Below are 12703 nucleotides of genomic sequence, written 5' to 3' on the forward strand. Positions count from 1 at the left end.
CTGTACATTGGGGATGGCTTGATTGTAATAATGTATAGTCTTTCTGCTGACTGGTTAGCACGCAACAAAAGCTTTTCACTGTTCCTCGGTACATGTGACAATAAATTAAACTAAACAAAACTACATTTCGCTAAAATCAGCAATAAAAGTATTTTTGCATCCTGGCTTCCAGCTATGTAATAACATTAACCAAAAAATCAGACTGTTAGAAATTGTTAAGTCCCACTTAAACCTGAAAGTCGCAAAAGTGAATAAAGAATTTACTAATGTGCCAATGATGATGTAACAACACTGGTATCCAACTTACTGGCAATGAAATGACTAATCAGTTCCAATTGCATTGACACATGGATTTGTTTAGACTGTGTGTTAAACATATTTAGAACCAGGGCCAAAAGGCTGTGCAACTGCAAGAGTTTCTTCACAATATTTACACTGAATATTGCACATCATGTGTGACCCTCAGTAAGTATTTCACTGATACAAGTTTGAATGTGATTTTCAACTTTGAATGCTTGATTTGAGGGACAAGGCTTTTAAAATATTTTAACATAGATATTATCAATCCAGATTTGCACTAAACAAGATTCACATTATGTACAGAAAATTCATCTGTGTAATATATACTGGGGTAGTCTGATGGGTTTACATCATGAGAGTGGTGGGATGGTCATTCCTAAAACCTCATTCCATTAGTTCTTATTTCCAAGATATGAACAGATGTCAAGTCCTCCTCTGCAGTTCAGCCTGCAAAACATCAATTGAGTGTCTAAAAAACTGAAGATGCTGGAAAATTGTAAGAAATGCACTCTGTAGGCCAGGAAGTGTCTTTGGAGGGACGTAAAATAATGAATGTTTCAAGTTATAATCTCTCCTTCAGAACTAGAAAAGTGAGAAAACAAGTTTGTTTTCTTTCAAGCAACAGTCTGACAAAGAGAGCATGTCTGATAGGGGGAAGCCAGTTGCCAAAGTGAGTTTAATATTTACTAAAAAATATCATTGATAGATTAATGAAGAGAGTTAGAGAGAAATAATTTCTCTATTATGGTTTTGAATGTTTTAATGACACCCCCTCTCATTCTTCTAAACTCTAAAGAATACAATTCCATCTCTAGAACCAGCCTAGTGGATCTTTACACCAATGCGTCTATGGCGAGCACACCCTTTATAGGCCAGGAGAAGAAAACTGTACATAATACTTCAGGTGTGGTCTCACCACCAGCCCATATAATATCATTAAGACTTCCTTACTTTGAATTCAATACTCCCGTAATAATGGCTAACAATACATCTTGTCCCTTTTCTGCTTGCTGTACCTGCATGTTGGGCAACTTGTGTGCAGGCATAGAAAGGTTCTCATAAATTAATCACTGTAATACTTGTGCAAAATAGTCCATAAAAGTTAATAGTCGCTGTTGTGTAGTATTCAAGAGCCTGATGGTTATTGGGAAGAAGCTATATTTGAACCAGTGGTCACGGTTTTCAGGTTTCAAGATATTAAAAAAAATGCAAATAGTATGTCTTTTGGCAAAAATTATTATTTTCTCTTGTCCGAATAATGTTTTATGTTGCTTGTAATCTTCTCTGATGTTCCACTCTCCCCCATGTACATACTTTAAGCATGTTGCATTTAAGAATGTTTTCTAACTAGTAATATGTGGGCTTTGGTGATCTCCGTGACTTGATGTTTGATGACATCTGCAGACCATTGAAAACATCCTATATAATGTAGACTACTTGAGTGCTAACCATCCGCCACCCTATACCATCCACAGAACGCACTACAATTACTCACTTAGGGTACACCAAAAGCACATCTCAATACTTCAAATCTGTAGAATGGCAAAATTTTAGAAGAGTTCACATTTACAAAAGGTGTCATTGTCAAATCTTGAAGTAGCAATAGCAATGGCTTTCTTTCCAAAGCCATGCATGAGGATTTCACTAGAATAATAAAATAGTGTAATGGAACGATTCAAATGTAATTTTCATGTGTTCAAAGTTGGCGGCATCTGAAAAAAAGGTTTTTATGTTGGTTCAAAATGTCATCTTAGTCCAAACTGGAATTGGCAGACTGGTGCAACGAATAACTATTTCCCAGATCATTGATCTAGTCAGCAACATACTGTGTATGATTTTCCAACTTCTGTATATACTGTTCCCTTTGTAAGCTCTGCCATGAATACCTAAATTTCACTGAACATTTACCTTGAAATCAGACTCAAAAATAGCTTAGGGCCAAAGGAATGAAAGGGTATGGTGAAAAAGCAGGAACGTGGAACGAATGGCACCTACTTTCCATGTTTCTATGATCTTTGCTAATATATTCAGAGGCATACAAATATGTACAACTGCCCTGCTCTTCACCCTTACTTTCTTTAAGCATTTATCTAAGTCCCTTTTCACAAGTTATTGAATGTGCTTCCATGATTTTGTTGGGCCATGGAAAGAAAATCATTTTCTTCCCCTGTTGTTCTTCTTATCGAGTCCACACACAAGATTAGAAGTGGTTCAGCCAGAGCTGAACACACATCTCGGCATCTGCATGCAATGGTGTCTGTCTTGCGCTTCTTGTGCATGTGTGTGGTGGTGGAAAGATTGGTGGAAACAGGGCCGCGACGTGAACACTCGTTCCTTGACCCCCCGCCGATGAGTGATCCCCTCTGTAACACATTTACCAAGCCAATTTACCTACATACCTGTACGTCTTTGGAATGTGGGAGGAAACCAAAGATCTCGGAGAAAACCCACATGGTCACGGGGAGAATGTGTAAACTCCGTACAGGCAGCACCCGTAGTCGGGATCAAAACCGGATCTACAGAGCTGCAAGCGCTGTAATGCAGCAACTCTACCACTGCGCCACCGTGCCACCCGTGTTAATGGATTTGGTGGGTGGGTAGTATGATTTTCTGGGTTTGTGTGTGCTCTCAATTGGGTAGTTCAAGGTTCTCAGTGGAATTCTAAATTCTCCTTCTCCACATTCAACAGTCCAGGGCCAAAAACTCGCATGAGTCATAGAAAATGTCGCATTTCACTGAATCACAGAAAGTTTACACCACAAGAGGCAAACATTTAATCTGTTGCATCTAGATCAGCTAAATGCAAGAACAAACCATTTAATCACACTTCCCACAAACCCACTTCTTCCCATCACCTTACAAAATTATTTCTTCTCAGATAATCAAGCACTTCCTGTTAGGACATTTAGCAATTGAATCTGCCTCTACAATTACCTCTGACAATGCATTCTAGAACCATTCATTGCACAGAAAATAATTTATTCATGTCATTCCTAGTTCTTTTGCTCTTATCCCATGCCTCACAGTCCTTGATCCTTCTGCCAGATTGAACAGCTTATCTCTATCCAGGGTCAATTTACAATGTTATCAAAGGCAATTAACCTACAAACCTGTACGTCTTTGGCAGAAACCAGAGCACCCGAAAGAAACCAGAACACCCAGAGAAACTCCACGAGGTCACAGGGAGAAAGTACATGCCCTATCGTGCAGCCGAAGGCCAAGATCCAACAAAAATGTTGGTGATCTAAACAACACACAGAAAGAATGCAGAAGATCCAACAACTTGCACATAACTACCAACAAACATGGATTCTTCAACAATGTCAATATCATCTACTGGTAGCCAAGAAAGGAATAGAGCTAATCAAGAGATTGAAACAATCTGTGCCTGCTGGTAGTGACCTTGACCCTAGCCTACAGCACACAACCCAAGCCTACTATGTGGTTCTTTATCAGATACCATGTGGATATCTATGTGCACATCAGTTGTAGGGCCCTACCTTCCGAGTGTTGATTGTACATGATATAGATTGCTATCTCTGTAATTCTCCCATCACCAGTAAGGGCCCTTAGACCAGTATCGGTCTTCAGATTCATCGTGCTCATCTATTTTCCACTGGTTCTGCAAGATTTGCTGCAGAAATTCGACAATCCAACTTTGGCACTGACTCCCCCTTATGTCATTTAGCTAAGGCTACTGCACCAATGTCATAGGGAAATAATCACTTCTGTGTTTCAATTCACATCACACTTCTTGCTGACTCACTTGTAGGAAAGAACTGTAGGTGTGAAGCTAACCAGCATATTTAAAGATCAGCAGGCTTATGCAATACTTTTATTTATTTATGGATGCAATGGCAACAATCTCCAGAAGGTTGTGGTGAGCCACCCCCATTAATTCCCCAATAATACAATAATGATAGGGGTGGCATAGTGATGCTGCAGTAGAGTTGCTGCCTTGCATCACCAGAGACCCAAGTTCAATCCTGACTATGGGTGCTGTCTGTATGGAGTTTGCTTGTTCTCAATGTGATCGATATGTGTTTCCACGTGCTCCGGTTTTCTCCTACATTCCAAAGACGTACAGGTTTATAGGTTAATTGGCTTTGGTAAAATTCCAAACTGTCCCTTGTGTGTGTAGGATAATGCTAGTGTACAGGTGATCGCTGGTCAGCATGGACTCAGTGGGCCGAAGAGAACTGTTTCTTCGGCCCACTGAAGAAACAGGCTCTTCGGTGGGCCAGGTTTGTGGCCACCGAAGAAACATGACTGCCTGTCGCACTGACCTCTGTCATGAAGACCCTTGAAAGGCTTGTGCTAGCCAAGCTGAAAAATATCCCCAATATCTGCAGTTTGTATACCGGACCAATAGATGATGCAGTCTAAAATTGATTCTACCTCGTGATTTTCTGAGCAATTATCCTTTTTGACTCTTGACTCTATTATACCCTTTATTGTCAGGGGTATCCCTTCTCCTTTTCCACACTGCAATGGCAACAACATTGCAGAAATGGGAACATTTTGAATTCCTTTCTTTTTCCTTTATTTGTAGAAGGAAAAATTGATGACAGATTTTCCACCAATAAGTTATTTCAAAAGGTTCGCTAGATAGATGTACACCCACAAAATGACTGATGGGTCGAGAAAGGCGGCATGGTGGCGCAGTGGTAGAGTGCATGCCTCACAGCACCAGAGACCTGGGTTCGATCTTGACTATCTGTACAGAGTCTGTACGTTCTCCCCGTGACCTGTGTGGGTTTTCTCCGAGATCTCCGGTTTCCTCCCACACTCCAAAGACCTACAGGTTTGTAGGTTAATTGACTGGGTGTAAATGTAAATTGGCCCTAGTGTGTGTGGGATAGTGTTAATGTGTGGGGGTGCAGAAGAAGGGCCTGTTTCCACGCTGTTTCTCTAAACTAAACGAGTCAATTGCTGACAATGGCTAGGTGGTGGGGAAAGGGAAGCATTCTTTCTTTTTCGGGGAAACCAAATCTTAGTGGGACAGGTTCAAAGGATAATATCCCACAATTGTTTGATACTTTACAAGTACTTCCTCAAAACCTTCTCTTCAAAAATTAAAAATACTGTAGGATTAAAAATGTTTTTAAAACTTCCACTCTTCAAAGTATGACAAACAACGGTCTCTTACAAGATAATAGGAGACGAAGATTCATATGATGGACTTCAATTGTGTACCAACTTCACCAGATGCAGTAAAATTTACGACTGAGATGAGGAAATATTTCTTCACTCAGAGGGTGAAGTGACTATGAATTTCTCTACCACCAAGTGCTGCAGAGCTGATGTATATTTAAGGAGGAGGTTGACTCAATTGTGTGAAATAAAAGAGCAAGTTCCTCCTGCAAAATGACTTGGGTTTCCTGCACCCAAGATATCTCCGAAGTAAGGCAACTCTCTGCGAGCTGGACCCAGAGGTGGACCTGCAATCGTTCTTTACAATCAGTCCAATTCAACTAACATATTGTTAGCTCAGATTCCAAGATGGCCGCGCTGTTGTGTCTGGCTGCCCGTCGTCGCTCGTCTGGACGTCTGCATGATCCGCAGACAGTCTTAGCCGACGAACACCAGGCTCTCCTGAAGATCAGAGCCTCTGTCGTCGACGTCTTCGTCCGAGCCCCTGGACAAAACTTCCTCCAACGATAGGTGTGCGGGCCCGGCCTTTCAGTTATCGCCGTATAAAACGAACCAGGAGGCGGAGCAAATGCGCGGGCGCCCTGGAAAAGCTGAAGAATCCCGCCCGTGCTCGCTCAACATCAGCCTACCTCGCCCAGCGCCACGAAGTCGGACCTGGTCGACCCTACCGCTCCATCCATTGGCGGTCCCTCGAGCCCAGGTATGCCTCTCACCATTTGATTATTCCGGTCCCCGGTCTGTCGGGCCGCAGGCTCCCAGCCAGGCCATCTGTGAAACGCAGTGCCGTGGTCGCCCTGAACCTCTGCCCGCTGGCGTGGCAGCCGCTAACGGACCAAAACTAACCTGCTGTCCCTGCTAAAGTGGCCCTGATCAATGCAAGATCCTTATCGAACAAAACCTTCATCCTTCACCGCCCGTGGATTGGACTTTTCACTGGTCACAGAAACCTGGCTTAATCCTGGTGAGCTTGCTCCACTCGTGGAACTCTGTCCTGATAACTGTAACTTTTTCAGCTCACGCAGGCTCTCCGGACGCTGTCCTACTAAGCCTCTGGTGAGTGAATTTATGCAGTCCAGTCTCCCAATTTGTAATATAGAAATTATTGATGCTTGCCTGTCAGATCATAGCGCAATTATAGTTGATGCATCTCTGCCTTTCTCTACCTCAAAATCTCATCTCCCTGTTCGCTACTCCCGCTACATAAACTCATTGATTGCCAGTAAGTTCTCTGAGGCCCTCATAGCTGCTCCCGACATCTGCACCATCGAGGCGTCTCCCCCCCATCTCAGCACTGATGATCTAATTTTTTTATTCAATACCACTTGCTCTTCCATCCTGGATTCTGTTGCTCCTCTTAAAATGAAAAAGCCTAAGCCTAAAGGTTGCCCTTGGCTCAATGACACTACCAGAGCCCTAAGAAGAGAGTGCAGAAAATCAGAATGGACGTATAAATGTGATAAGCTTAAAATTTCCTTTGAATTTCTGAGAAACAATCTTCTCAAATACCAGGAAGCAGTAAAGTCTGCAATTTCCGACCTTATTTCCAAAAACGCTCAAAATATCAAGGTCCTATTTAGTACTATTACCTCTGCAATATGTCCCACCCCCAGTACCAGCTTAGCTGGGTCCCCTGCCCAGTGCGAAGAATTCTCTACTTTTTTCACCAGTAAAGTTGAGAACATTAGAACAAATATTTCCCCTCCCACCCGTGACCTAGCCGTCTCTTTGGTCTGTTCTTCTAAATTAGATTGCTTCCAATCCGTTACTCTACCCTCCCTTGTAAAGCTTGTCTCCACAATGAAACCTGCAAACCTGCCCCCTTGACGTTGTTCCCACTGTCTTTCTGAAGGATGTCTTTGCAATAGTCGGTCCCAGTATCATCTCTATCATCAACAGTTCTCTGGCCACTGGCACTGTTCCAACCTGTTTCAAGCACACGATGGTCCAGCCCATCCTGAAAAGACCTAACCTAGACCCCACCTTGCCTAGTAACTACAGACCTATTACCAAACTGCCTTTCCTCAAAAATCCTTGAAAATGTAATTCTAGACCAACTAATGCCTTATCTACACCAAAATTCCATCCTGGAAAGTTTCCAATCAGGTTTCAGGGCCCACCACAGCACAGAGTCTGCCTTGTTGAAGCAAGTCAACTCTGTGGTAAAAGCTGGTTTCTTCCAGCTTCGTACCATATCTGAAATCAAATCATTCCTCAAATTCTCCGATCTTGAAAAAAATCATTCACGCACTCATCTTCTCCCGCCTTGCCTACTGCAACTCCCTATACACTGGCATCAGCCAATCATCCCTGTCCTGCCTGCAATTGGTCCAAAACGCCGCAGCAAGACTTCTGACGGGTACCCATAAAAGGGACCACATCACCCGATCCTGGCCTCCCTCCACTGGCTCCCAGTACGGTACAGAATCAACTTCAAGCTCCTCTTACACGTATACACAGCCTTTAACGGGTTTGCCCCCCCTATATCAAAAATCTTCTAACCCACCATTCTACCTCCAGGTCCCTCAGGTCGGCCGACTTGGGGCTACAGACTATCCCGCGGTCTAGGTTACGCTCAGGGGTGACCGCGCTTTTGCGGTTGCAGCACCTAGACTGTGGAATAGCATCCCGCTCTGCATCAGAACCGCCCTCACCATCGACTCCTTTAAGTCACGACTCAAAATCTATTTCTACACCCTAGCATTTTTGAACCCCTCTGAGGGGGCGCTGTAAACAGTTTATGTATGCATTGTTAGGTCTGTCTACCAAGAGTTTATGTATGTATTGTTCTTAGGTCTGTATCAAATTAGTACCTGCACTGATGTGAAGCACCTTGGTCGACGTGAATTGTTTTTAAATGTGCTATACTAATAAATTTATTATTATTATTATAATGGATGTCCGACGTTGGTAGGTCCGCCTGTTGACTAGGTGTACGGATATCCTTTAAGTCAATGGTGAACTGATCTTAGAACTCCCTGCCACAGAGGGTAGACTGAAAGAACTCCCTGCCACAGAGGGTAGTCGAGGCCAGTTCATTGGCTATATTTAAGAGGGAGTTAGATGTGGCCCTTGTGGCTAAGGGGATCAGAGGGTATGGAGAGAAGGCAGGTATGGGATACTGAGTGGATGATCAGCCATGATCATATTGAATGGCGGTGCAGGCTCGAAGGGCCGAATGGCCTACTCCTGCACCTAATTTCTATGTCTATGTTTCTATGTTTCATACACAATCATCTCATCAACCAATATCCTCTGCATTGCAAATCTGCTCTCCAGAAGACACTGAAACGCCTCTGCAACCCCCATCCCCACTGATCATCTCTCCTTTAACACCATCCCAATTGCTTCTCAGACCCCCTCGCCTCAATCTCCATGAATTCTCCCTCAACATCCCCGAAACTCCTCCAATGCATTCTATTCCACACACTACCTCCCCCGCCTGACCTTCATGATTTCCCCCAGTTAATAGCGTGAAGCAGGAACTGGTGATCAAGCAACATCTTCCCAGTTGCCATGATGGAACCCAAACTCATGTCTCTCAAATATCAGTTTAGGTCTCTGAATTCTGGTAAATTAACCACAGCATTAGAGACACAAAGTGCTGGAGTAACTCAGCGGGCTAGGCAGTGCAGGTGGCACGGTGGTTCAGCAGTAGAGTTGCTGCTTTACTGCGCCAGAGATCTGGGTTTGATCCGGTCCACGGATGCTGTCTGTACGGAGATTGTACGTTCTTCCCGGGACCTGCTTGGGTTTTCTCCGGGATCTCCGGTTTCCTCCAACATTCCAAAGACGTACAGGTTTGTAGGTTAATTGGCTTGGTAAAATTGCAAATTGTCCCTAGCATGTGTAGGATAGTATTAGTATTTAGGGATCACTGGTTGGCGCAGTCTCGGTGGGCCGAGAGGCCAGTTTCCGTGCTGTATCTCTAACCTAAACTAAACCGTTATGCCCTGGAGCACATTTGGGGATGGAAGTATATCACTCACAGAAGCATTATATATGAATCTCCAGCTCACCTTATTAGGCAGGTTGCGATTTCTAGCTCTAGACCTATTCAACATTAAAAAACAATTTAGATGTGCAGGTTTTTTTTCCACTATCTATAAGGTATCTTACTAACATTTCCTGAATGCGAGCGTTATCAGATGAAAATATTGGGTCACCCATCATGTGGTTACACGGTCCTACATCAACAAATTAGTACAGCCTTTCAGGCAGCAACTGAATCTTTTTAAAAGATCTTTTAAGAATCTCAGCCCTGCAAGAAAGTTTTTTACCTCATGCTGATAATAACGCAAGACTGAAGCAGCAGTTACATCTTGATACAACACTGAAATGCGAGAAAGTCTATTCCACAAAATGGCCATTCCACAAAATGGTTTACTTTTGGCTTTTATGTACCAGAGCAATTTTGAAAACAATTACATTTGCCTTGCCACTGAATAGGCATAACTTCATTGTTTTTAATACTTCTCTGGTACATAAAAATAAAAAAATTAACTATTTTTTGGAATAGCAAAGCAAAGTATGAAGTAGCTCGCTTGGCTTCCCTTCATGTTTATCGTGACTCTCTGTCATTGACCCAATGAGTGCAAAATATTCCTTTGAATCATTCCAATTTGATCTTCTGGTGCTGCAACTGGGTTTTTCAAATACGAATGCTGGGAAAATTAGAGAAACAAGTGTCAAAGGCATGAAGTTGCGAGTGAATGTCAAAAAATCTTTCTAAACACTGGGTCTGAAATAACCGTGGCAGCAATGTAACTATACATTGGAATAGTGCAGACTGAATGATCTCCTCAGCAGTAAGTCTGGGGCTCATGTTGTCGACCTCACTGTGGTGAGTCCTGTCAACTGACCTCCATCAGGCGAATGACAACAAACAGAGACAGCAGCAGTGCCGCAACTTGGCGCCAACCTTGTCCCTAGCATGTGGAGGAAACTTGGCGCCAACTTGGCATGCGCCATTTTTAGGGCGGGCGCCTACGGATGTCGAACCGGATAGCATCACCCTGCTGTGGACCTCTGCTGCCTCAAAGGCAAGAAGAAGAAGAAGAAGAAGAAGAAGAAGAAGAAGAAGAAGCAGTAAGTCCAAATGTGGCTGCTGAAAGAGGTTCCACGCTGCAGGCTTCAATGGTGTCATTCCGCACATTCGCTTATTCCCCAATCCTATCTGCCTCATACCATTCTGGCTGTAGCTGGTTGCCATTGAGAAGTAAAGTATGGGCCTCGCTAGCAACACCAACAGAGGGGGGGGAGAGAGGGGGGGGGAGAGAGGGGGGGGAGAGAGGGGGGGGAGAGAGGGGGGGGAGAGGGGGGGGGAGAGGGGGGGGGGAGAGAGAGGGGGGGAGAGAGGGGGGGGAGAGAGGGGGGGGAGAGAGGGGGGGGGAGAGAGGGGGGAGAGAGGGGGGGGGAGAGAGGGCGGGGAGAGAGGGGGGGGAGGGGGAGGGGGGGGAGAGAGGGGGGGGAGAGAGGGGGGGGAGAGAGGGGGGGGAGAGAGGGGGGGGGGGAGAGAGGGGGGGAGAGAGGGGGGGAGAGAGAGGGAGAGATAGGGGGGGGAGGGGGGGAGATAGAGGAGGGAGTGAGGGGGAGATAGAGGGGGAGATAGAGGGTGGGAGAGAGGGGGAGAGAGAGGGAGAGAGAGAGGGGGGGAGAGAGGGGGGGGGAGGGGGGGAGAGGGAGGAAGAGAGCGGAAGAGGGGGGGAGAGGGAGAGAGGGGGGGAGGGGGGAAAGGGGGGGAGAGAGGGGGAGAGAGGGGGAGAGAGGGGGGGGAGGGGGGAGAGGGGGGGGGGGGAGAGAGAGGGGGGGAGAGAGAGGGGGAGAGAGAAGAGAGGGGGAGATTCGCCCAGGTGACCGGCATGGATCAGGCTGCCGCTCGGTGCATCCTGGAGGACAACCAGTTGCTGCTGGAAGTAAGTACCAAGCACTGGGTAGAAACGGTGGAAGATAGAGGACTTCAATTGGGAGTGGTTGGTGAAAGCATCCTGCTTGCCTGCTAGATTTTCACTTACTGTAACTGCAGGAAAAATGTTCCCGATGTTGAGGGAGTTCAGAACCAGGGGTCACAGTTTAAGAATAAAGGGTAGGCCAGTTAGGACTGAGATGAGGACAAACTTTCCTCACGCAGAGAGTTGTGAATCTGTGGAATTCTCTGCCACAGAAGGCAGTGCAGGCCAATTCTGTTTTCAAGAGATAGTTACATTTAGTTCTTGGAGCTAACGAAATCAAGGGATATGGGGATCCCAATGCTCAACGCTTCATGTTTTGGAGTTGGCTAATGTTATTGATTTGTAATTAGCCTGATTTGTAATTAGTTGACAAAACCTTATTAATTTATTAATCTGGAATATCCAGGGGGATGGGATAAGTGTAATATTAAAATGACATGCAAGGTGTCAGGCTGTCTGTCACAACATACAGCCCCAATAACCCATTATTTCCTTCAGTTAAATATTGGGAAGGTAGTACTATTGTCATTTGCCACTCAACTATTATGTTTGTTTACCTCACTGACTATTTTTAACCCCTCCCCACCCCAATTCCTTTGACAGGTTGAATAGAAATGTCCCCAATCTCGTTGTTTTATTAATTGAACACGTAGATGAACATCCGCAAGGAGTGTAATCAGATGGAAACTGATTCAGATGCGATATTTAAGAGCTTGCTCAAAAAAGGAGCATATTTTAAAGGAGTGACTGAGATACTTGCAGGGGAATGTGTGAGGAGATTATTATTTGTCTTTAGTTTTAGCTTGAACCAGGACATCTGAAGATTCAAAGTTTAATATAGTAATTGTGCTGATACTGACCCTAACCAACCACATAATGAATATCATCCATTCCGGAGGTTTTACTTTTATGATGTCATTTAAACTTCACTTGGATTTCAATCACTTCAATGTAAAAGTAATTGGGAATGGGGAACGTTGGAACAAAAGTTTGCCCTTGGTACATATTAACTGTAATATAATAATGTATGCGTGTTGGTAGGTGCAATCAAAACAAAGATCTTTTTATCATTGTTGTGTTATGAATACCTCAGAAAATATTATGTACTCTCAAGATCACATTTAATAGAATAATATTGCTTAAATATATAGTTATTGGACTTCGCATCTCGGAAAAGTCCTCGCTGAGAGGAAGACAGCAAAATACTGAAAATATTGGGGGTGAAAATGACTTCAGGACAGTTTGTTAGGAAAATGAAAGAAATGGTATAGAATACTTATACAGCTGAGTGAGTATAATTT

The sequence above is a fragment of the Amblyraja radiata genome, chromosome 14, assembly GCF_010909765.2.
Source record: "Amblyraja radiata isolate CabotCenter1 chromosome 14, sAmbRad1.1.pri, whole genome shotgun sequence".
NCBI lineage: Eukaryota > Metazoa > Chordata > Chondrichthyes > Rajiformes > Rajidae > Amblyraja > Amblyraja radiata.